At 40.3% G+C, this 27,039-nt stretch overlaps 1 long non-coding RNA gene across 1 annotated transcript in view; it reads left to right on the top strand.

The window, feature by feature from the left end:
* The first annotated feature begins 3,186 nt into the window (after nucleotides 1–3,186).
* LOC111764283 (uncharacterized) overlaps nucleotides 3,187–27,039 on the top strand; it is a 34,000-nt gene continuing 10,147 nt past the window's right edge. Inside the window, exons 1-2 of the long non-coding RNA XR_002796933.1 lie at nucleotides 3,187–3,290; nucleotides 6,027–6,125. This is a non-coding gene — a long non-coding RNA (uncharacterized lncRNA). The remainder of the gene's footprint in view (nucleotides 3,291–6,026; nucleotides 6,126–27,039) is intronic.

Genomic DNA, 27,039 nt, shown 5'->3' with positions numbered 1-27,039 from the left:
AAACCAAAACAGAATATTTCTCTCTAGGGGAAGGCCTGAGAGGAGGTTATAGCGGAAGATTTGGGGTCTCATGCTAGCGGCTTCCCATGGATAGCAGGGGCAGCTGCTCCCCAGGTTATAAGAGCTGTGTATTCATTTCCCATGGCTGCTTTAACAAATTACCACAAATTTGATAGATGCAAACAGTCCTGAAAGGAGAAGTCCAAAATGGGTCTGCAGGGCTTCTGGAGTGGAGCCTGTTTCCTTGCCTTTTCTGGCTTCCAGGGGATGCCCACACTCCTGGGCTCCTGGCCCATTTTCCTCTGACCCCTGCCTCCGCATCATATCTCCTTTCTTCCTCTGCTTCCATTGTTCTGTGGCTTCTCTGCCTCTGACCTTTCCACCTCCCTCTCATAAGGACCCCTGAGATGACTCTGAGCTTCCCTCAATAACCCAGGATAATCTCTCCCCTCAAAATCCTTAACTTAATCACATCTGCAGAGTCCATTTTGCCATGTCAAGTGACACTTGCACAAGTTCAGGGATTAGGATGTGCCATCTTTGGGAGCCATTATCGAGCCTAACACACGCTGTTTCTTCAAAGTCTCATTACCATCAAAACATCTGGTATAGTGCAGTGATGAGGAACATGGGCTCTGGTGTCAGCCTGTCTTGGCACAAATCCTGCCTCTACTCCTCACCAACTAGATGTCTTTTTTTTTTTTATTCGTTTTATTTTAATATTACATTAAAAAAATATGAGGTCCCCATGTACCCCCCAACCCCCTCACCCCACTACTCCCCCCAAAGCAACATTCTCCCCCATTATCATGACACATCCATTGCATTTGATGGATACATCTCTGGGCATTGCTGCACCTCATGGTCAATGGTCCACATCATAGCCCACACTCTCCCACGTTCCATCCATTGGGCCATGGGAGGATCTACAATGTCCGGTAATTGTCCCTGCAGCACCACCCAGGACAACTCCAAGTCCCGAAAATGACTCCACATCTCATCTCTTCCTCCCATTCCCCACACCCAGCAGCCACCATGGCCACTTTTTCCACACCAATGCCACATTTTCTTCGATTACTAACCACAATAGTTCATGAATAGAATATCAGTAAATCCACTCTAATCCATATTCTATTCCTCCATCCTGTGGACCTTGGATTGGTTGTGTCCATTCCACATCTATGTCAAGAGGGGGCTTAGATTCCACATGGATGCTGGATGCAATCCTCCTGCTTTCAGTTGTAGGCACTCTAGGCTCCATAGTGTGGTGGTTGACCTTCTTCAACTCCATGTTAGCTGAGTGGGGTAAGTCCAATAAACCAGAGTGTAGGAGCTGAAGTCTCCAACTAGATGTCTTGAGGATAATTATAGTGCCTACCTCTCAGGTGGCTATGAGTGTCAAATGAAAAAAAAAAGACTTGTAAAAGGTCTGCATCTTAGTGCCCAACCAAGGTTAGCTATTATTATCATTTTTGTTATTATTATTACTATGCAATAAAGAAGAATAGAACATGCATGCCTCACAAAGTCAAGATCAGAGGGAAGCTGTTCAGTTTAGTTTAGTTTTTTTTAATTGCTTACTTACTTTTAGGAAACTTACTGAAAGTTTTTTAGGACTTAGAAATTCAGATGTTAATTTTGCAAGTCACAAAACATTCCTGTTTTCACTGTAAATATAAAGGAGAATTTATTTATCCATTCATTCAGTAGCTCTTTATTGAGGCAAAGGAGTTTCTGAGTCTCCAATACAACTTTCTCTTTCCATATGCAAATCATTCATTTATTCATTTATTAATAACTTCGTTAATTCAAAAAAAGTTTTCTGAGAAAAATATATTGGCAAAATGGCACTCATGTTTACTTCCACACACAAAGCAGCATTCATCCTCCCATTCTTCATTCACTCAGCAAAGCTTTATGCAGCGCCTCTTCTGTTCCAGGTCCTGTTAACTGACAAAGTCAATGAGGAGGCAAAGATGGAAGAAGCATGATCCTTTGCCTGAAGGATCTTGCAAAGAAGGCACATATACACATATGCAACTGACCACGAGGTACAGCAAAATGTTCCAATCCAAAAATTCTCTGAGTCCCTGATTGCTTGCCACAAGCTTTGCATGGGATTCTAGGATTCGTGGTGAAGCCTAAAGCATGCAGCCTTCCTGCCATGAGCCTCTCAGATACCGGAAAGGCAGGCAGGAGTAAACCCCTGAAACAGGGAGAAGGTGATTTTCCTTCCATGAGAAACGTGCTGAAATAATGCTGAGGGGATAGGTGCAAAAGGGCATAAACAGAGGGCCTGGCAGTGGAAGATCATTAGTAACCCCAAAAGCTCTGCCATGAGAGCAGGTTAGCACTCTGCTAATCAGATTAATCCCACCCCAAATCATGCAGTCTTGAGTCTCTGGAGCTCCATGTGGCTTTTCTTCTCAGTCTGTGACATCAGGATTGGCAAAACCCTAGGTGTAAGCTTTGAGGCAGGCACTGCTCCCTCCTCCTGCTGGGTTTCTTTGCTCTAGAAATCCACACTAGAATAAGGGCCTGTGACCTTTTTCTAACCCCCTGGTTAGAACTGGTTTTTGGAAGATTAGAGCTGAAACAGAGCTTAGCCATCAACACAGGTCACAACCTTGGTTTACAGATCAAGTTTACAGAGATGGTCAGTGGTCAGCCAAAGCGACACAGCCAGTATGAGCCAAAAATAGAATTTAGGCTTGCGGATGCATTGGCCTTCAATTCAGTACTATTTTTGCTACTTAGACGGTGCAGCAAGAAGCCCTAGAGGGGGGAAACAAACTTGGCCCATGCCGCTGACAACAACAGAAGCAGACAAAGAAGACCACGCAGCAAATAGACACAGAAAACAGACAATTGGGTGGGGGGAGGGGAGAGAAATTTAAAAATTTTAAAAATTTTTCCAAAAGAAGTCCTAGAGTAGTTTCAGTACAGTGACTTTGATGGCTGCTGTTGATTATTCATATTAATATTTTCATTGGATGCAGATAACTGAAGATAAAATGGTAAGGGCAGGGACATTTTACTCTTCTTTCTCATGTAGATTTTTAGTTACCTGTTGGACAGAAATGTTCAGACCTGAAGGCATGTGGCCTAGGGCAGTGGTTCTCAAACCTGGAACTTATTAGAAATGCGAATTCTTGGGCAGGTTCAGACCTACTGACTCAGAAGCTGTGGTGATGAGGCCCAGCCATCTGCATTTTAACAAGCCCTCCATTTGATTCTGATGAATGCTGAAGTCTGAGACTACTGGCGGAGAGAAAGCAGTGCTTGCAAAGGTAAGATTGGACTTTGGTGTTGGAAATAGTCAATGGGTATATTAAGTAGTAACAATGTAATAGAGTGAAAGAAGCTTTTCCCCCTCTAAAATGTGAGCAAGTCTTTCCCAAGGAGCAATTTACCCACTGACAAAATCGTAACTTCGTATGTGAAATGTAGCATTTATCAAAAGCCTGACTAGATTTCTGTTAAAGGACAAGATTGCTCAGAGGCGGCAGTGCTGCCAAGCACACTGTGTGGTATGGAACTTAAAAAAATTTGCTTTATTAATTTTTAAACTAAATAAGATACAAAAATATAGTATCCCAAACTGTATTAAGACATAGGAATGAAGAAGCCCATAAACACCAGATTGGGGACAAAAGCTATAAGAATATCAGATATCACATTTTCACACCACCTCCTCTCATTATCAGATCCCCCAGCAGGGTACCACAGAAAAATGGCCTGTCAACAGATTGAAATGAACAGTATGTGATCCCTGGTATTATTCTCTTAGAATTCAATTTACACTAAATGTAGAAAGAGCCAAGGAAGTGGTTGGAAATGGGGCCAGAGAATGGTCATGTACATTAGAAAAATTAAATTCTGGCCCTCCTCGGCACAGACACATCTGCCTAAAAATCCTAGTGCACAATTTCTTTTACTAAGCATTTTCCCCTCCCCAGTGCAGGCTCGGGTTTTACACTCTAGGTGTCACCCAGGCTCTCTCTGACTCAGCCAGTGCCACTTGGTTTACCACTCTCCTCCAAAGTGATCCCTGTAAAGAGGTGTAAAAGTCATGTGGCGTATTAATTCCCACCAATGTGATGCAGCAGACACTGTGGTTGCCTATCCAATAGCCATTTCCCCTTTACTCCTTGCTAGGAAAACTTGATTTTTTTTTCATATTGCAAGGATAAATGGAAAGACTTTTAAATGGACCAAAAGACTACTAGGTGTCATCAACTGAAAATTGCGTATTGTTTAGAGCACACCCTCTCAGAGAATCTGATTTTATGGAATTTGTGCCTTTCTTTGTCTTTGAGCTATTTTATAACTCTGTAGAGACAGAAATAGTGGTAGTAAAATCGGTAGTAAAACAAATTGTTCTCGACTATAGATATTCAAATAAATACTGTCTGGTGGAGGTTAATTGACTTTCCTCTCCCACTGTCAAAGAAGCTAGTTTCGCATCTATTAAATTCATTTCAGCATTCATGATGATCTTATATATTTGTTTGGTCTTTGGTTTCTCTTTGAAACTGGTTATAACTTCTTTTCTGGTTCCCTCCTTAATTAATGAGTGAAACAAAATCTTTGACACATGTTCCTTTCATATCTATATGAAAGTCATGTTTAAATCTTTTTAAAATGATCATTTAATTGTGCATTCTTCACCAATATACCTACGGGATAGAGTCCCCATCCTAACGCTAAGAGAGAAACCATGATAAATTTAATCTAACCACAACAATGATCATCTTATTCCCCTTTTCCTTTGACTGTTTGGAAGAGATTGTGTGGACACATTCTGGTCAATGAGAAATAGGGGGCGGGGGCAAGGTTTGAGAGCCATTGATCTCTCTGATAAGTAAACTACAGGAAGTGAGGAGCTTTTAGATGCTGTCATATGAGAACACGATAGTTGGAAATGCAACTGCCACCTCAGAGAATCTCAGAAGAGCCACCTCAGAGCCCTGGCATCATTTATTGAGCCTCTGAATCAATCAACTCAGAAACAGCGTCCTCTAGAGTTGCTGTAATATGCGGTTATTCTTCCTCAGGGCATAGGCCATTTCAGTGGGTAGTAGGTTGAATTGTGCCCCATTTTGGACACGTTCTTGGTCTTGGACTGCATTCTTTTATTTTTTTATTTTTTTATTTATTTACTTACTTACTTACTTACTTCTCTCCCCTACCCACCCCCCCCGTGGTCTGTTCTCTGTGTCTATTTGCTGTGTCTTCTTTTTTGTCCTCTTCTGTTGTCTGTGGCATGGGAATCTGTGTTTCTTTTTGTTGCGTCATCTTGTGTCAGTTCTCTGTGTGTGTGGCACCATTCCTGGGCAGGCTGCACTTCCTTTCGCGCTGGGCGGCTCTCCTTACGGGGCTCACTCCTTGCATGTGGGACTCCCCCATGCAGGGGGCCTGCGTGGTACAGCACTCCTTGCGTGCATCAGCACTGCTCATGCGCCAGCTCCACACGGGTCAAGGAGGCCCGGGGTTTGAACCGCGGACCTCCCATGTGGTAGATGGGTGCCCTAACCACTGGGCCAAGTCCGCCACCTTAGTCTGCATTCTAATACCTGTGGACCCATTGTAAATAGGATTTCTTCAAGATGTTACCTCGGTTAAGTGTGGCCCTACTGAATCAGGTTGGGTTTATTTTTGTTTTTGTTTTTTTATTCCTCCCCGCTTTGTGGCTTGCTTGCTGTCTGCTCTCTGTGTCCATTCACAGTGCATTCTTATGTGTGTCTGTATTTATTTTTATTCATTTCCCTTCCCCCCTTGTGGCTTGCTTATTGTCTGCTCTCTTTGTACATTTGCTGCACACTCTTCTGTGTTGTTTTTTTTTAACTTGTCTCCCTTTTTTTGTTGTGTCTACCTTGCTGAGTTGGCTCTCCATGGTGTGCAGGCAAGCCAGCCTTCACAAGGAGGACATGAACCCAGGGCCTCCCATACGATGGGAGCCCAACTGAATGAGCCACAGCCACTTCCCCAGGTCGGGTTTTAATCAGATTTGGAGTATTTTATAGGCAGAATGGAAGATGGAAAGAGAAGCTATGGAGGAAGACTGCTGGCCAGCCAGAAGATACCAACCCCAGGAGGAGGGAGGTCTTCTAGTTTCTGAAACTGTGAGTCAGAAAATTCCTGTTATTAAGCCAACTCATGGTATGGTGTTTGTTTCAGTGCTAGGAGACTAAAACAGCTGGTTGTTCAGCTACATGCATACATAAGCATTTTAATAAATATAGTCAAAGATTAAAAAATATAAGTGCCCAAGAACTCTGACCTGGCCTGTGGGTTTCCATGGTACATCATGTGTGCTGTGGTGGTGGTCTGGGTGGGGAGGGAGTGGTTGTGGTGAGCTGGGCTAGGAAAGGGTATGCAGGAATAGCATAGTAGGGTGGAATGTGATGTGAAGATAGATGGTAGAAGGATTATAGTGGAGCAGTTGATAAAAAAAAGTTACCCATTGTTGTGACCATACCGTCCATCATCCTTCTCATCCCTATGCCCTACTCCAGATCTCAAAACAGCAAAGTTAGTCTAGAATCCAGATATACTATCTCCCATAGGACACTTTCCTCAACTATAAAGGACCATTAGATATGCCATATTGGAAGTGGTCCATACATCATCCTCATCATTCCCATTAATTGAAGGCTTACTAAATGTCAGTAAATTTGATAAATAATTCAGGCATATTATACTTTTTAATCTACACAACAACTATATGATTGGTTTTGATAGATTGTTGCAGAAATGGTTCCCATTTGGTTTTGCTTCCCTGTATGCTTGCCTTTGGGTAGTTAACTTCCACACTGACTCTGAGCTTGGCCAGTAGGACAACAATATGACATAGGAGAAGCTTGAAAAGTACTTGAGTGTTGGGGATTTCCCTATCCTGATGCTCCTGGAAATCTTGAGATTGCACTATGTGAATAAGCCCAAACTAGCCTGCTGGAGACCTGTGGTGCAGTCATCCCATCACTTTAGCCAGCAACAGCACCAACAGACAGCCAGCACAAATCACCAGGTAAAAGGCCATTGTAGGGCAACTGGCCTCAGATGGCCCTCCAGGTGAATGCAGCCACAGAAGTTGAGTACAGACGAGACCAGAGAAAAAACTGTTTAGCTGACCTCAACCCAAATTGTCAACCCTTGGAACCATGATCTAATAATCATTTTTAAGTCACTGAAGTACAGATAACAAAGCCTAAATGGTAAATTGGGGCTTATAATATCAAATCCTAATTTGACCGACAGAGTAAACTAAGACTCAGAAAAAGACAGCGATTGCCCAAGGCCACACATCTATTAAGGACTGCATTTGGGATTCAAGCCCAAGTCTTTCTGACTGCAAAGGCCATGCTTTTTTTTTTTTTTAAAGATTTATATATTTATTCATTTCTCTCCCCTTCCTCCCCCCGCCCCCCCCGTTGTCTGTTCTCTGTGTCTATTCGCTGCGTCTTCTTTGTCCACTTCTGTTGTTGTCAGCGGCATGGAAATCTGCGTCTCTTTTTGTTGCAGCTCATCTTGTGGCAGCTCTATGTGTGTGCAGTGCCATTCCTGGGCAGGCTGTACTTTCTTTCGCGCTGGGCAGTGCACTCCTTGCACGTGGGGCTCCCCTACGCGGGGGACATCCCTGCGTGGCACGGTACTTCTTGCGTGCATCAGCACTCTGCGTGGGCCAGCTCCACATGGGTCAAGGAGGCCCGGGGTTTGAGTAAACTGATTTTAAAAGACCAGACATGTACATCTTAAAACTTTAGCTGCTCTCTTAATAATGCACTATAAAATTTTCAACTTCTTTGATCTTCTGGTAAGTGTATATATTACTAACATGTACCACCTCTTAAGGATTAACATTTTGTAAGTTACTGATCCAGTATGAAATGTAGCACTTCCTGTAGCTGTTTTTTCTTTCTGTCCTGAATTTACATTTTTCCAACTTTTGGGGTCAGCCCAGTTTCTAGAAAACTACGATTCTGTGGAAATTTCCAAATTTCCTGTGACTTTGTTAACAAATTCACCAAGTCCTACCATTTATCTATGCTTTTGACTATGATGTTTCCTCTGACTGCATATCTTCAGTATCCACATCCTCACATGAAAAGATTCTTTCTGACTGAGCTCCAATCCTAGACTCTCCCATGAGAATTATTGTTTCTCTTTTGTGTTTTTATGGCATTGTGCATATACTGCTCTTAGAGTGTTTGTAATATACGCTCTCTTAACTATCTCTCCAATAGACTCAATCATTATTGAATCATCAACATCTAGTACAGTGCCTGCTATATAGCAGATAATTAATATTGGGTGAATGAATAAATGAATAAGAGAATCAATCAATCGAAAGTTAAACTTTTCTCAACCCACTTCTTTAGCTTTATCATAAATGATTTCTCTTCTCCTACCCTCTATTTCAAACAAGTTGAATGAGTTCTCCCTATAGACTTTCCTGCCTGTGGAAGAGAAGGGCCAGCTATACATTCAGCACATTTTCTCTACTTCCTGGGCTCACATTTTTCTTCTCACTTGACTACATTTTCCAGTTTCCCATACAGTTAGGTATGGCCATGTGACTAAGTTCTAGTTCGTGGAATATAAGCAGAAGTGATTTGTTTCACTTTCAGGCCTTGCCAATAAAACCTCCCAAGTATTTCTTCTCCACGGTCTTTCTGCTTTTAAGAGCTTAATGCAGATGAGCACAGTGACCTTGGAGGCAATGTGTTAAAGATGGAAAGAGCCTGGTCCATCAATCATTGCATTCAGTAGAACAGGAATGTCCATTTTTGTCTTTATGGGGGTAAGAATTAAACTTCTATTGTGTTAAGTCACAGTGATTTTAGAATTTATTACCAGAAAACTTTACCTTAACTAATTACACTGTCCTTGCACTGTTGCTCTCTGTGGTCCTCTATATCATATGCCATTGTCTCTAATGTGTGCATGGCAGATTGTACTCATCCTATGAGGTGCAGCTTTATCCATTATGCCCCTGATCCCTCCACTTGACTCTTTGCTCTGAAATGCTCTAATACTTTATTTATACATCTCTTAGACACATGCCATGATCTGCTTGTATTACTAATATTTAAGTTATTATCTAAAATTAACTACACTAAACCTCATACAATTCCATGACATGAATCTGGCCTTACTCATTTCTGTTTATTCCACACCATCTAACATAGAGTCTTACACTGAGCAAGACACAGAACAGTTCATCAAGTAAATATCTGTGCTCTCTATACTCATTATGATGTTTTGTCCTTAAGTACACCAAAGCTTTATCTTTCTAGGCAGGAATACTGATTTTTTTAATGTTTTATTTTATTTTCATTCTGCCCTCTTTCTTTTGCTTTTTCTTCTTAGGCATTTTTTTCCCCTTGCCATTCTCTAAACTCTTTCCAGTGCCATTAGGTATCTCTTAAGGGTCCATGATCAGAATGATGCCATTCCCACTATTCCACACATGGTTCTCCTAGTAATCAACTGGACAACACCAACCACTGAGGTTTCAATGGGTCTTCATGGGAGATCATGCAGTGGTTGCATCTTTCTCCTTCTCTGTCATTTTGGAAAAACTTAAGCCATCTGTTTTTGGTTGATGAAGTATAAATTAAGAGTTTTGTACAACAGAGTCTCTTTTGAGGATTGGCTTTATCTACTTTATTTGCAGATCATTGAATGTTCTGAGAAAGAGGAAGGTTTAAATTCCTGTAGGTCATTTAATTTTTTATTTTTGCCTGTTTAATCCCTCAAATGCAAATGAATGTAAGATAGTTTGTGCCTAATGGAAACTGGGTTTTGGTTTTTAACTATTTATACACTTAAGCCATGCAAAGGCTTTCTGATTTTAGGTCATATTAAAAAAAAAATGAGCAGAAGGAATGAATTCATTTTTCCTATGCAACATAAAAATCCTATAGAAAATTTGAATTTTAATGTGAAACCTACAGTTTGTTTCGCTTTTATGTGCTTTCCTTTTTTTCTGAGGTCCCAGTCATACCCCACCAGAGAGACAGGGTGAGGCACACCATGGGATGGGAAACGTAGGTTCCAGATAACTGTTAGCAGGGCCATAGGGAACAATGGAATGGTGCAGCCAAACACAGTTAAAGAGAGGTGGTGAGCTGAAAAGAGTTCAGTGAGTCTCAAGGTAGGCAATACACAGTGGCATTATTTGATAAATGGAAAAGGAATGCAGAATACTGGTTAGGAAATAGTTCCACAATTATGGTAGAAAAGTCCCAAAGCCTTCAGCTGAACCAAAGGCAGTTGAGAAAGGAAAAGAGAGGCTGTGAATATTGCTGGAGGAATAAATTCATCTATTAAGCAAAGGCAATTTCTGAAGGTTTTTTCCCTAGGGAAAACCACATTCTTTTTCTCTCCTGTTTTGTTTCTCCACCACCGCTTCTTTCTTTAATAGCAACCAGTCCAAAGTACCGCTGTGATGAAGAATGCACTAGAGTAAATCAGGCCTGATTGTGATGCTACCTCCACTACTCAATGACCAGCTCTGTGACCTTGGCCAGTATTTTCATTTTTCTGGACCTCCACATTCCAAGGGATAAAGATGACTGATCTCTAAGCTCTCTCCTAGTTTCCAAGTTCTCTGGTTCTCTAATTTTTTACTTCAAAGACTTTTTCTACCCTAATTTACATTTTTCAGTTTCTGTCCATCCCAGGTACAGAACATATGCAGTACCTATGGATTTCTTAGCTCTTCCAGCCCCCACAATTCACCACTAAATAGAGGAAGCTTGTTTAGGTGTCAGAAGCAATGAAGACCTATTACATAAAGTGACCAAAGTTGGAATGAGCTGGTAAATATGGGATTTTTAGATGACCCAACTAGATGCTTGGTGAGCTGAAGTCTCAGAGCACATTAGGGCAGGCTAGGTATTGAAAATTCAAAAAGGATAATACTTCTGTGTGAGATTCTGAATTATAATTTATTACCTGCTGAAGTCACTTCTCAGAAAAAGCTCAATTTGATGTTTATATTTGTAAGAGAAGCACAATTGAGGTCAAGACGGCACCAGGAGAGGTTGGCTGCTAATTACTCTAGAGCAGGTTTCACGAGATGAAATTTTCCTCGTTCATTTACCATGGTCTAGAGTGATGCCTGATGCCTTAAAGCCTCAGACACATAATTTGGCAACAATCCTAATGTATCTTCAAATCTTTAGGTGGATATTAACCAGATTCACAGAGATTAGTACACGAATCTGGGTGTTAATTTTATTTGGTTATAGCAGCAGTTCTTAATAAGGGGTCCGTGAGCTTGAATTGAAATTCAAAAAATCATTATTCTTGTGGAGATGTGTTGGTGTGGGTGTGATATACTTATTAAATAATACACAGTGTAGTGTGGACTTAGTAAAAGGTCCGTGGTTTTCATCTGATGGCAAAGGGGTCCATGGAACAAAAAAGGTTAAGAACCCCTGTTTTTTAGGAATACGTATATTCTGGTCACACAGAGAGCATGACTGGTACATTTCCCACCAAATTATAAGTTGAATTTGCTTGGTGAGCAGAGAACCATTATAAAAGTGTAAACTTTAGAGTGGTTCATCAACTAAAAAAGCTTGAGAAGCTCTTTTCTGGTACAAGGATAACCTAACCACTGGGAAATGTTTCTTGGCACTAACAGATTTCATACTTCTGAAGTATTCAATACTTCAATACTTTTGACTATTTATGAATGACCCCCAGGACCTATAAATGGCTGGTGAACAAAAGCACAAAAGCAGGCACTCTAGATATGTTTTCCCAAATGTGATGTCCACATCACTTATGGTATGCAAGCTAACTGTAGGAGATAAAATCTATGGATGTGGTAGTGGTGTATGTAAATTACCCAGGTTAGGATTTAAATTACACTGCATTTAAATTATAAATACAGCATTTCAGCTGACACAAAGCAGAGCAACTGAAAAAAGGTTGTTTGCAGGGGAAGGGAGGATGGGCTAAAGGTGGAGGTGAAATCTGGAGGGCTAAACTTGGGGAGGGATAGGTCCTTGGGTCAGGAAAGGGGCCTTTTGGAACAGTGCTCATGAATTGAGGATCTTGTTAAAATGCATATACTGATTCAATAGGTCTGGAGTGGAAGGGTTGAGGCTATATGTTTCTAACAAGCTCCCAAGTGATGTTCTTGTCTAGGACTCAAAACCTTGGGTAGTAAGGAAGGTTTAAAATCTCTTTAATCCATCAGAATGAGATAGCTTCCAGGTGAACTGAGCATGAAGAATTTTATATGTATTTTTACAGTTATATTCTATTTATAAAAGTAACAATGGATTTATGCCATGGTAGTGATATTACTATATTTTTTATCTAAACTTATTTTAGTAAAGAAATGAGTTGTTTTCAAGATAACTATTAAATAAATAATAGTACAGTCATATAGTACAATGGCAAAAGAAATCATGGCAGAGGTACATAACTAACGTATAAAAAATTCAGACTTAGAAAGTGAATCTATACCCTTTGTTCAGATCATGTGGCTTTGTTCTCATTTTAATACAAGATTTCAGTTAAATTTTACAACAGTGTTGTAAAGTTGGTACTTTTAATTTCCATTTTAAAGATGGTTAAATTGATAGAATTCTATGCCACTGGGGGATTCACAAAAGTCTCAGGACATTGTCCATCATACTTGACATCCATTTGCTGAGGAGCCCTCACCCCAGTCCTTCCTGAGCACTGCTGGATTTAATCATGCTCCTTCCTGCACATTTGTTTTTAAACAACACCTTTGGTCTTAAGTCATCCACCCTTCAGTTGTGTTAATACTCTCTGTAAGAATCCTCCTTCATTTTGGAAGTCATTCTGCATCTTCAGGGTGATTTCTTACATCTTAGTCCTTATTCATTAAGCTTTGAGTTTATTATCAAGAATTTAATTCGCATTCTTATTTTCAATTTCTTTTGGGACAATTCACTGTGTCTTTCATGTACTGGATATTTTGGACCCAACTAAATCAGTGCATTTCTAACATAGATTAGTGATGGCAGAACTCCAGGAAAACTGTAGCACTTGCAGTTCTCTCAGTGAATAATAATAACCCATCACAATGATATCCATTATAATGGCCACTTTATGCTTTCTCTTTGTAATAAGACCTTGTTACTGAGCTGAGACTCTGTATGTAATAAGAGAAGATCAGCTCTTAAAAATTGAAGTCATCAATAAGTTTGATCTTATGGTCTTGGAAACCTTGAGGTGTCTTAGTTTAATTGGGAAAGAAATGCTGCTGACATAAATCCAAACAAACTTACCAAGAGGCGAAATCATTAAAATAACCCAAGTGCTCATATCCACAAACAAAAAGAATCTGGGGACAAATAATTCTGCACTAAAGGATAATAAACAATTGAGAGAACTTAGAAAAACAGTGATGGTAGAAAAAACTTGTCTAAAAGATAGAATCGGCAAGTGAGCTTATTAAGGAAGAAAAAACAAGAAATCAAAGCAAAAAAGAAACAAAGATTGAAATAAAGATAAAAATAAAAGTGGTCATTTTCTTTTTCTCAAGCGTCTATTAATCTTTCTTGTTTTTATGTATAGAATCTGCTTTACAGCTGAATTTCAGATTACATTTCTAAGATTAATAAAATGACATATAGCTCTCTGGGCAAGTCCTGTTATTTGCTGGACTTATCAATGAAAGTTAACAGGATTATAGAAGTAATGGAAAGGATATTTAACCAGGTGCCCAGAAAACTGGATTCTAATACCAATTTTGTCAAATGGTATTAATTGTGTTAAAATGGATGAGTTGCATAACCATCTGAGGACTTTGATTTCCTAACTGATAAAACCATGATATTAAACCAGATCATCCTAAGAATTCTTACAGCTCTATATGACTTAAATTTTATGCCTTACCTACTTCAAGGTGTTCTCTTGAGGTCTCTACCTATAACAGAGTTCTAAGGGTGGTTTTGTTGTTGTTTTTAGGAGGTACCAGGGATTGAACCCAGGAATTTACAAATACATGGGAAGCAGGCACTCAATCACTTGAGCTATATCCACTCCCCTGAGTTTTAATTACATACAGACACACAAATTCCAAAACTATGTCTAGCCTTATAACATGTTATTTGCTTATTATGTCTTGGTTAATATCTATTGGCAATCAAGAAATTAGTTGATGGGAAAAAAATTAGTTGATGGTTCTTACCTTGGCTATATATATCAGAGTGCCCTTCAGCCTCCAAGGCAAGGCTGACTTTTTCTTCAGACACTATTAGGAACATATCATCAGTATCTACTTTTACAGAGAGAGCAGAGATGTTAAAGAGGCAGACCAGCTACCCTCTGACAGGATCATTCATTTTGTGGTACAGAAGCTCAGTTTTTATTGGCAGACATTTTCAGGATCTCAGGACTGAGTCATGCTAATCAAACAACAAGGGGTTTACTTGCAATGAGAAATTATTAATTAAATGATTAAAACTCAATCCATCAATAACTCCCAAATATTGAGACTGCTCAGTGTATTCACTGACCTATGAGAAAAAGTTCAAATCTTTTGAGACTGTTGTGTGAATGGTTTAGAGCCAGAGTCAAGCGAGTTAGATGATCTTAAATCTTTTTGAGATTTGAATGCCTGAGAGAATTTAGGTAGGCTGAAGGCTAAGTGGGTACTCACACTAGCTAGACAGGGCGCTCTTCTTTTGACAGGGCTAGAGACATAGAAACTTAAGATGCCTCTCCATTTCCCCTTTTTCTAGTTTCCATGAAGATCATCACCTGTTAGCTATGATTTTAGTTTCCTTGCTAAAGCAAATACCATGCAGTACATTGGCCTAAACAACAATTATTGGCTTACAGTTTTGAGGCTAGGAGAAGTCCAAATCAAGGCATCATCAAGGAGATGCAGTGTTTCCCAAAAACTGGTCTGGGACTGACTGCCAGTAACCCACGGTTCTTGGCTCCTCTGTCACATGGCAATGCACATGGCATTCTCTCCTGGCCTATCTCCTCTTTCCCATGTTCCATTGACTTTCAGCTTCTGGTTGCTCTGTGGCTTTTTTCTCTCTGTGTGACCCTCCCTAAAAGGCCTGCAGGAGTAGGATTAAGTCCCACCCTGGGCCACTACTTACCTGAATATTCTATTTACAAGGATTTATACCCACAGTAAGAACATGTTTTTCTGGGATACATAGCTCCAATCCATCGCAATTACCATAGCATTACCACTTCAAGTTGGCAGAGAGCAATGGTATTATTTAAGTCAGCTCTTTCTGAAGTACCAACTCAGTACTACAGATAACCTTTCTGCCAGCCTATTTTGTGGAGTCTCCTCAGCAACACAGATATAAGTCATCTGAGGGTATGGCACTTCTGCATGTGAAACATGCACCCCATCATGCATGTCCCTTCCCCACTAAGGCACTGGCCTTTACCTGATCTTTCCCCTAAATTCTGAGTGTACTTCAGAGGAATTGCCTGTATACCTACATTAAGCCTTGAGTAAATCTAAAATTACTTTGTGTAGGTTCTCATCCTCGAAAGATTTGAGGAAGCAGGCTTTACAAAATCCTTCTAGTAATACGTGGTAATCAAGCCCCAGATGCATTTGGAAGAATTTGAGTGGAAATTCTAAGTATCACACTCACTGCCAATACCCCCTGAGGAGACGCCACAGGGAAGCAGTTAACTTGCACTGGGTCCTATCTTACTTGGAATACTGACTGGATGTGTGTGGGCACAAGGCCTGCCTCAAGGCAGCAGGAGCCGTCCCCTAGGATCTATTTGTGAGCTGCTCTCTTGATGTTTGTTGGCTGCTTTGTGAAAACCTCGAGGATTCTCCCAACTGCCTAGAACCAAATGGCACTTAATTACTCTCGGGGCTCTTTGGTTGGGCAATGAACTTAGTCTTTGATTCTGAAGGGTGACTCTTCCTCAGTACCGTGGAGCAGCCTGAAGTTGCCTGGTGTTCAGAACTACCATTAACTAACTCTCCCTTGCCGTCTGAAAAGGAACAGATGGGACCATGGGTGAGAAAACCACATACTAGGATGCCTACTTCCAGAGTAAGGGCAGACTGTGTTGTCACCTACAGTCATCGCAACAGCTGGGAGATAAAGGGTTAGAGCAGCCTCATTTCCTTTCCAGAAATGTTTTTCTTTTTCCTTTTTCTTAATCATTTCTTTTTTAGTTTCATTGATACATATTAATAAAACATAAATACACCCAAGGAGTACACTCAAAGGTATTCGGTGTAATCAAGTTTGCGCATTCATCACCCCCTTACTACCTGAGCACTTTCATTATTACAATAATAATAATAGAAAACAAAAAACAAATAAACAAAACTCATTAGCTCTCAAATTCTCTCTTATGCCTCATCTGCTGTACATAGCTGCTATTCTTTTTCTCTCTCTAGTATATTTATACTTATATTTGATAAAAACAGTCTTATATATGCAATATATGTTTTACATGAGGTTTTACTATCTTATACAGTCTCATGTTACAGTTTTTAGCTTTCCTTCTAGTAATATACATGACCTTAGACTTTCCTTTTCATGCCCACACAATAGCACTGCTAGTTACAAACACCATGATACGCCTTAACCACTTCTAGTCACTTCCAAAGATTTACAACCTTTTTTTTTTTTACACCAATTCTTCACAGATTAACCCACAGCTTTCCATTCTCTGTTCTCCTTCTATTTTCTATTTTCTGGTGACCTGTATTCTAATTATTAACTCCATGGGTTTACACAGTATGTTTAGTTCATATGAGCACGGTCATATAGTATTTGTCTTTCTGTGCCTGGCTTGCTTCATTCAACATAACATCCTCCAGGATCACCCATGTAGTCATACGTTTCACAACTTCATTTCTTCTTACTGCTGCATAATATTCCATTGTGTGTATATACCACAATTTGTTTATCCATTCATCAGTTGATGGATATCTGGATTGTTTCCAACTTTTGGCAATCATGAATAATGCCGCTATGGACATCGGTGTGCAGGTGTCTGTTTGTGTCTCTGCTCTCAGTTATTCTGGGTATATACCTAGTAATGGTAATTGCGAGGCCACATAGCGAGTGTATATTCAACTTCCTTAGGAACTGCCAACTAGTCCTCCACAGTGGCTGTACCATTCTACATTCCCACCAGCAGTGAATAAGCATTCCTATCTCTCCACATCCTCTCCAACATTTATAGTTTTCTGACTTTTTAATAGTGACCAGTATTATGGGTATAAAATGATATCTCATTGTAGTTTTGATTTTCATTTCCCTAATTGCTAGTGATGTTGAACATGTTTTTATGTGTTTCTTTACTATTCGTATTTCTTCTTTGGACAACTGTCTTTTCAAGTCTTTTGCCCAAACAGTAGTTTGTCTTTTTATTGTTGTGTTGTATGATCTCTTTGTATGTCATGGATATTAATCCCTTATCAGATATGTGATTGCCATATATTTTCTCCCCTTGAGTTGGCTGCCTTTTTACCCTACAAGAAATGTTTTTTGTAGCAACCTATTTGGAACTGAACATGAATTTGCTGACTTCTTCAGTCAGAGGAGACATTCTTTACTCCTCTCCAGACACATCTCCTATCACTTTTCCCCCCAGTCTTGCTCATCTGATTATATCACACTGTTAATATTGCTTGTTGATATCGAGTGTTCCCCTACCACAGGATCTTTGTACTGCAGTTCCCTCTCTCTGGATCCCCTCCCCAGATACGCTGTGAATTGTTCCTTCACTTTATTCAGGTTTTTGCTCAAATGTGATCTCCTCAGGGAAGCCTTCACTGACCACCCCATCTAAAACTTCATCCCCATGCTTCTCTACCTGCCACTTACCACCTCTTGGTTATATATATGTATTTCTTTTATTACCTGTCTCTTCCAACTAGAATGTAAGTTTCATGAGAGCAGAAATTGTATCTGTTTTATTTCCTGCGGTATTCCCAGCACCTAGAACTGTTGGTACATAGCAAACATTCAACAAATATTTGTTGAAAGAAACAAAGAATGAATCTCAGTTTCAGTTTCTAGCCTGGTACCCTGATCAGCAGTTCTCAAATCTGTCTTTATGAGGATCACTTGGAGGAACATAAATATGAAATTCCAGGGATCTACTAAACAAAATATCAGAGGAAAGAATGTTCTGGTATTTCTGAAATGTAGCCAAAACTGGGGACCAGTAGTCAGCCCACATTTTGTGATGCATAGGAGGGAACAGTGGTGAACACATGGACATTGAGGCCAGCCTGGGTTTAACTCCCAGCTTTGCCATGTACTTGTTTTTATAGGTAAGTTACAAACTCTTTCTGAGCTTTAATTTATCATTCTTATAATAATGGGTATAATACTATTATATAATACCAGAAACCTCAGGTTCTCAGGGCATGTAAGAGTCAGAAAAGCAGTATAGCATTTCCATGGGAACATTGATGGAGGGGTAGAACTGCAAAACACCAGTGCCACTAAAGTTCTGGAATATCAGCAGGCATGGGGCATAGACTATTCCTGAATCTTTCTGTTTGACAGCATGAGAATCATGATATAGTGTCCACTTGGTCTCCCACTGATTACAGCGAAGGGCAAGCAGCCTACTAATGAATGGAGCTTAGTTGGAACCAAGGACTGGCAACCACAGTCCAACTATTCAGAAAACCTCTCATCATCACCTGCTCAGGCTATGAAATCAGATCACTTGACATACCTTTCCGTGGCTATGTTTTGTTGAGGTGGGATGTAATGAAGTAAATGAATCTGGCTTTCAAGCGTAATTCATAATCATGAATATCATTATCTTTCTCCCTTTTCACAGCCTCGGGAAGATTTTGCTTTTCATTCCTATTTGATAGTAAATCTCGGTGGAATCTATTTGGCAGATTATTGGAGGTCTGGGATCTCTGTTTAGTCGGTAATGCTAAGAGTATTAACTGTGCATAATGCATTTGGTGTTAGTGAATATAATACTGGAATAATTCTCTGGCAATCCTTACATTCATTTCTATAAAACCCCATTAGACTTCCATATACCAAACCTTAGCATAGTCTTTCGGTGCATTTAAATGTTATCTACTTGTATATGTTTAAAAATACATAGGAAATGATGTTATTTACATGAACATATTTAATATAAAAAAGGTCTGTCCTGCTTCCCTTTTATTCCTCATTGTTAATCTTGTATGTTACATACTGCAAATAATATTTGCATAGTGGACTTTGAGTTGTTTCAAGTTCACTGACTTTCTTAAGGAAGTGGTTGGGGGAATGCCTTTTTAGGAAGGGAAGCGAGTCTGTCTTATCACTTACAAAATAGACGCCAGTGGTACATCATGGTCATTTATTAGCAACTGTATTAACTGAGCCCTGTATGACTAGTATTTTCACCTACTATAGTATAGCTCAGCTGCACAGAGAGTGCCTAGAGAGGTAATCTGAATTTTAAAGTAAGTGTTTCTAGACGATAAATTGCTAGAGATCAGAAGAATGCATTTCTAGTGACCCAATTTGAGACCAGCAATTAATTAACTATGCACAGAAATGTCACTTAAAGAAAAGCCATTGTCAATATTCTGAAATGTGTTTTATAGATTTGTGATTAACTTCTAATTATAGACTAATTATCCTCTTCATTATCATAGAGGATCTCGCGTGTTGATGTGGAATCTATAAATGCTGCCAAGGAAAAAGTGTGGATATAATGTACTCGCATATTGCTTTTTGTGTTTTCTTCACCACATGAGCAAAGAAGAAAGGAGGAAGTCAGTCCTGTGTTATCCCAGTAGCAAAGCTGGCAGCTTGAAGTTCCCGGGGTTAAAATGCAGTGTGTTCAGCAACCAGGAAAATGCCTCCAGTGTACTCTCAGACTTTCCTTCTAAGAGAAGTTTAAGGTGATTGATAAAAGTGAGAAAAATGGGCCTTGTTTCCAGACAGCAGCCTTGAGATGAATTACTGAAGCAGGTGGCTTGGAGCTGAATGTGCATGTGTGCGTGTGTGTGTGTGTGTGTGTGAGAGAGAGAGAGAGAGAGAGAGAAAGAGGGAGAGAGAAACAGAGGCAGAGAAACCAACAGAATGTGTCCATGTGTATTTGAGAATTTATCTACCAGTGAAAGAGAGGGAGGAAAAAAACCACTTGTGTTTCCTCAGAAAATGAAATGGAAGTTTCAATAGGACAAAAGACAATGTTATCGCTCCTGAGAGAAGGATTAAATCATATTGGTGGCTGCTTTCTGGTTACTTGTATGCTACCTTGCTAGATCTAATCTCACTACTCTACAGATGTGCTTTCTTTTCTATAGTAAATAATACCATCATCCCCCTCTGTTCATTGGCCACAACTTTTATTACCAATATAAATCTAGAAGTCACTTCTCATTTCATTTAAGTCTACTAGACAAAGTACCCAGCCAGGTCGTGTTTGACCCATGAAAGCCAAAAGCCTTCACCTCCCATGTGTCTCAGCCATGCATTGGAAATTCATTGATTCAGTGGAATCGAGAGTCAGGTGCCTTACACCACAATTAAGTGTCCATGAGGACAGGGTTTTCTAAGTTCATTCTGTGTACTGTCATACTCTCAAACTTCAGTACAGTGAGTTGTACATATTAGGTGCTCAGTAAACATTTTTAGAAAAACAAATAAATACACATGTCCTGATTTGGTGATTTGATGGTTCTTTGAGCTCCATTTTATAAGGAAACACTTTACAGCAACTCAAAATTTGTCTTTTTTCTCCTCTCCCCTTCCCCTCACACACACACACACACACACACATTCTCAGCTGCCATAAATTAGGATTTATACTGTGGGCTTTGTGTGTCCAGGACCCACCATTAATCTTCTGCATTTGGAAAGGAAAATATATGAAGAAGTCTTAAGAAGAATGATTATCATAATGATTTATTAAGAGAAGTCACAGAAGAGAGTACCGAAAGAATCACATCTGAGAATGAAGCCTACAACCCTTTCTCTGGATGGTCATTATTTTCTCTGTTCACATAGCCACAAAGTGACATTTCCTTGAATATTCAAAAGCCAAAAGCTTTTGATGATGGGAACAGGGAGATGACCGGGATTTGTTCCACCCAGGGTTTTTATAACCTCATGTTAAGCATTCTTATGCCTCACTGACTTTTCCATTCCTTTCTATGTTTTAAAAAATTATGAAGTCATCGGCTAGACATTTTTTAGACCCTCAAGGGAAACATGGCTCTGATTTCTGACAATGGTTTGAAATCCCCTTTAACTTCCATTCTAATCCCATGTCTGTCTTCTCTCTCTTACTATTTATTTGCTTTTTATTTGTTTATTAAAGATCAGAAATTCTTCCATTATAAGATAAAGAGTGGGAGCATTTAGGGCCTTAAAATGATGCTGCTATGAGATTGTTCATGATTGTAAGTGATGATTCTCCAGGTATGTTATGTAAGAGGTAGAATGCACACCTTGATTGTGGGCCTTTAGGAATGATCCTAACTTGCCTCTCTAATGCAGATGAATGACACAATTCCTACTAAAGATATTTTTGTTTTTGTTTTTTTTAAGGTACAGGATAAGCCAAGGATTTTGCCAGTATAACTATATACAAACATGATGAAGTTACTCATTTCGGATTGTAGTTTATGTCTTTGAACTTCTCTGCATCCCTGAATTGACTAGGTTGGCTTGGATAGACAAATTCATAAGAGATGTAATGCTAGGATAATTCTACCTTTCTCTGGGTCACTGGAACTTGAACCTTTGTATTGTACGTCTTCTCCCCGTTGACAAGTTCACAGGAACCCTGATTTCAATCAGATGGTTGCTTGGTAAGCATAGATTCAAATAAAGGGCAGTTAGCCATCTGATTCGGAGTTTTAATGGCATTAGGTTCGGAGGACTTCATGGGTGCTTTCCACAACAGGGAAGCAAGTAGGTCAACTGATTTGGTCGTAATGTTCTCCCCCTTGAAAAGTGTTTAGATGTGCATGCCCGATACTTGCTATTGTGACTCACCATCATTCTGCTTCTGTGGTTGTCAAAACTGCTCTGATTATTGTATTCTTTCTTTAGATAATCAGCTTAATATCTTTCCCTTTGCTGCCTCTCGAGCAGGCTTTCTTTTTCTCTTATCCCTGATGTACTTCAGAGACAGGGATGGTATAAAGTTCTTTTTCTTCCTCCCCACCATTTCTAGCTCATTTCATTCTCTCTTTACACACACACACACACATGCACACACACTCCTACTCCTTTAAGATATGTCATACAGGTATAATTTACAACACCACCTCCTTCCATTATCCACCAAATTCCTGGTCACTCCCCCTACACATCCAAGAATCTGCTCATGGCTCCCAATTTCCCTCTCAACTCCAGCCTTTTCACCTTTGCTGATAACCAACATTTTCACAGACAATTCATTCAACATCCTGGTCTCTTTTCCTCTCACTGTAGTTCAACTACTCACTTCCATCCCATGCCTTCTCTTTTCCCCAAACTGCTCTGTTTTAGTTTAAGCAGGAAATTTTCCTTCAATCTGTCCCTTTTAGTCCAAGCTGGCAGTAGTTCCATTCATACAGATCACACAAAAAACCCCTGTTAGGTTTGCATGCAGTACACAGGAGTCCAAACCATCTGACAGTAGGACTTTCCACATGCAGTGTGACTGTTCTGGATAACTGTACCTCCCATCCTGATTTACGCTAAGTGGTAACTGGGTCCATATTCGGTTAAATCCTCACAAGGAGCACTATGCCCCAGGGGCTTACTTTCCAGAAACTATAAATTTTCCAAACCATCAATTTCTGGTTTCTTTGTGCCTAGGAGCTCAAGTCTCAGCTTGTCCCTTTCCTCTCACATTTTACCATAAGCTACACAAAGAAACCAGGCTGCACTTTCCTCATTTAATTTGAAAATTTCTGCTAAATATCCAAGTCCTTCACTTTCAAATTCTGCTTTTCATTTGACATCAGAGCTCAATTTTACCAAGTTCTCTATCACTTTGAAACAAGGATTACCTATCCTCCAGTTTCCAATAACACACTCATCATTTCCATCTAAGGCCTCAGCAGAAGTATCTTTATTTATTTATTTTTTTCTTTTTCAGAAATTTTTTTAATTTTTTTTATTGACTTTGTAATAATATTACATCAAAAATATATATGTGAGGTCCCATTCAACCCCGCTCCCCCACCCCCCCTCTCCCCCCCCAACAACACTCGTTCCCATCATCATGACACATCCATTGGATTTGGTAAGTACATCTTTGGGCACCTCTGCCCCTCATAGTCAATGGTCCACATCATGGCCCATACTCTCCTCCATTCCATCCAGTGGGCCCTGTGAGGATTTACAATGTCCGGTGATTGCCTCTGAAGCACCATCCAGGGCAGCTCCATGTCCCAAAGACACCTCCACCTCTCATCTCTTCCTGCCTTTCCCCATACCCATCAGCCACCATGTCCACTTTTCTCAATCCAATACCACCTCTTCTATGTGGACATTGGATTGGTTGTGTCCATTGTACCTCTATGACAAGAGGAGGCTCAAATTCCACATGGATGCTGGATGCCATCCTCCCATTTTCAGTTGTAATCACTCTAGGCTCCATGGTGTGGTGATTGTCCTTCTTCAACTCCATCTTAGCTGAGTGTGGTAAGTCCAATAAATCAGATTGTAGGTGCTGGAGTCTGTTGAGGCTCAGGACCTGGCTATCACATTGTCAGTCCAGAGATTCAAATCCCCTAAATATATCTTAAATCCCAACGTTAACTGTACCTCCAGCACATTAGCATGAAAGTCTTATGAAGGGAGATCCCATCTGAGTCCAGATTCATCACACATAAACACCATTTCCAAAGAGGGGCCATCTGCCCTGGTAGTTAACCCCATCGGCCATGGCCATAACTCTCATGGGTCTCTTTAGCCTTCAAAGGAACCAATATCTGGGGGTTGTATCTGCTTTATCTGTCTCTCTGACTCTGCTCAGTTGTGCATGAGGGCAATCCTTCTGCCAGCCTCCAGACTCTTTTTTAGAAACTCGTAGCCATATAAACTCATTTCTCCTTTCCATTTCCCCCTTACTTTAGGTCAAACAGCATTTTAAAGTCATGTTATTTTATGTAGACATGGATATTCTGCTGATCCGCATTGAACCTTCCGTATAAGGTCCTTTTCCAGTTGCATCATCAGTTGGTATTTGATAGTGGTCCCTCGTTGCCAGGGAGGCTCGTCCCCGGGTGTCATGTCCCACGCTGGAGGGAAGGCATTGCATTTACATGCTGAGTTTGGCTTCGAGACTGGCCACATTTGAGTAACATGAAGGCTGACAGGAGGAAATTCCCAGGCACAATGTTGCTCTAGGCCTTGTTCTTATTTTAGGTTTATCAGCTCACAAGCATAGTCATTAGCATCAGGGGCTCACTGTTGAACCCTCACTCCCTCCAGGTCCCCGCCGCTGTACCTGGGAGACTGTCGCTGCTCCCCTAGGGACCGCGGCAGAGCACCACTGGCCAGGAACCCAGTACCCCCCCTGCTGTGGTTTTTAATTGTTGCCACTATGAGTATATCCAATCATTACCATGCCCCCTGGACATATGTTCTGTACAGCTCCCTGTCAGCCATATATCACCTGTCATTGGTATCCCATACCAGTATCCCTCCATTGCCATTGTTGAAACACTCTGTGGTCCAGAACTCCCCGAAATTTGAAGCCCAATATAATGTCATGGTCCCTTACTAGGGAATGGTATATAGCGATGGGTTTAAAGGATGGATAAAGAACTTGGATAAAGTTAGATAAAGAACTTAGATAAAGAATGTTGACTTGAAAAAATTCCACATCCTATCCTTTTTTTTTTTTTTTTTTTTCCCCCCCCCTAATTATTCAGCATTTCTTCACAGGAGTCCTAGTCCACAGCAATGCATATATATAATATACAGCACTCCCATACATCCACCACAAAACCTTTTTCCTTCCACAGCGATACTCTTACACCCTTTTCACATCATATTTACTTAAGGTGATGTACAGAGTCTGAGCTATTAGCTTTCTAATAAGGTAATATCTGTGCTTACATTATGGTGCTTACTTTAGGATACACAGTTCTTTACATTTTTAGTTATCCTATGTTTTACATTATGGTTTACATTATCAGTCTGTCATCTCCTATATGTTATGGTGTAATATTACATGTTTTATATCCATCCTTGTGTACTCTCAAAAAACTCCTCTCTTGCCCCCCTTTTACTTTGGTTCCACACATTTAACGTCCATTTTCCCTTCCACCTTGGTGCCCACAGTGACAGCCAACCTTCGTTTCCTGAGGAGCCATGAAGTATCTTTAGTATACATATTTTAACCAACAGTTTCTTCAAAACAATTTAAGTCTTTTCTATCAAATGGCTCACAGTTCTTCCAGCCTCTATCTATTACCCAATTCCAAAGCTGTTTCCACATTTTTGGTATTTGTATTAGTATCCCCACTGTCCTGGTAATGAAATCTACTTTAGTTTCCTAGGCTGCTCAAAGCAGATATCATGAAATGGGATGGCTTAAACAATGGGAATTTATTGACTTACAGCTAGAGGCTGAGAAAATATCCAAATCAAGTCATCACCCAAAGACCAGCCATCAGTGATCCTTGGCTCCTTTGCCACAATGCAAGGCACATGGTGACACCTGCTGATCTCTCCCTTTTCTTTCAGGTTTTGCTGATTTCAGTGTCTTGCTTCTGTGGCTTTCTCTGTCTCTCTGTCTCTGTCTGTCTCTGTCTCTCTGTCTCTCTTTCTCAATCAATATCAATTTCTCACAAAGGACTCCAGGAAGAGGATTAAGACCTATTCACATCGAGGTGGGTTACCCCTTAACTGAAGTAGTAGCCTCATCAAAACTTCCCACCTGTAATGGATACCCACCCGTAGGAATGAGTTAAATTCAAGAGCTTGTTTTTCGAAGGTACACATGGTTTCAAACCACCACATACCCTTTTTATTACATCTCGATTTCCAATCTCTTTCTCTCTAATGACCACCTTTGTCCATTACATTGCTCAGTGCAAAAAGCCCTCAGCCTATGCAGATGCCCAGTAGACTGACAACCCCACTTGCTTGCTGCTATTTGCCCTCTCTTGCTGATCCCAGATTCCATGTCCTCACTTCCTTGCAAATAACTTCAACCTTTTGTCTCTTCTCGCCCTCCACTATGTTCTTCTGGCAAAGCTGCAACTGTATATGAGCTTTGCATCCTCCTTCTTTGTTCCTGCACCCCACTCAAACATCTGAACACTACAGGAGAAAAATCACATGCCTCAGATAAAACCAGTTGCACTTAAATTCATTCTCAAATAGTAATTTCAATTCAATATTCCCTGGAAATTCTACTATGCTTTGCTAATAGTCTCTCTTTTAGGTTCCCTGAGGCAAGAATTTCATGGTTTCTCTCTCCTCAAATTTCCTCCCTCCCTCCTATTTTACCTTCCCTCTCATTTGATAACCTTCCTTCATAATTCTTTGAAGAATAGTAACCATCAGGTGGGAACAATCATATCACCACTTGTACTCTTCTTCTCCCTTCTTACTGCCCTCCTCCTGTGAAGGTCAAGTGAAGGCCAAACTTGTATCCTTTCTTGTCTTCTCAAGAGCTGTATGCTTTAGCGTCTTACACACACACACACACACCTCCATTAACCACGTATTCCCTGAAAGCTTCTGTTCCATTTATCTGCCCCCCCCATAAAAAAGAATTTCTCGAAAGAGTTGTCTACATATAAATGCTGTCTCCATTTCCTTATGTTACATTCAGTCCTTAACCCATTATAATCTGCCTTTGACCTAGATGTGATTTAAGATTAACAAAGTTATCTACGATTTCCACATTAGCCAACACAAAAGACATTTCTCCATCCTTATCCCCTTATCCTTCTTGAACCCTCAACATCATTTGAAACAGTTGCTTCTCCCTCCCCTTCTAGAACTCTCCTCACTGGTCTATAGCCTACCCACATACGTGATATTCTCCCTCCCTCACTGGCCACTCTTTTTCCAGGTCTATGGGTCCTGTTTCTCC

This window comes from Dasypus novemcinctus, chromosome 8 (assembly GCF_030445035.2).
Source record: "Dasypus novemcinctus isolate mDasNov1 chromosome 8, mDasNov1.1.hap2, whole genome shotgun sequence".
Classification (NCBI taxonomy): Eukaryota; Metazoa; Chordata; class Mammalia; order Cingulata; family Dasypodidae; genus Dasypus; species Dasypus novemcinctus.
The sequence above is the reverse complement of the archived record's forward strand: the minus strand, read 5'-3'. Positions and strand labels throughout refer to the sequence as shown.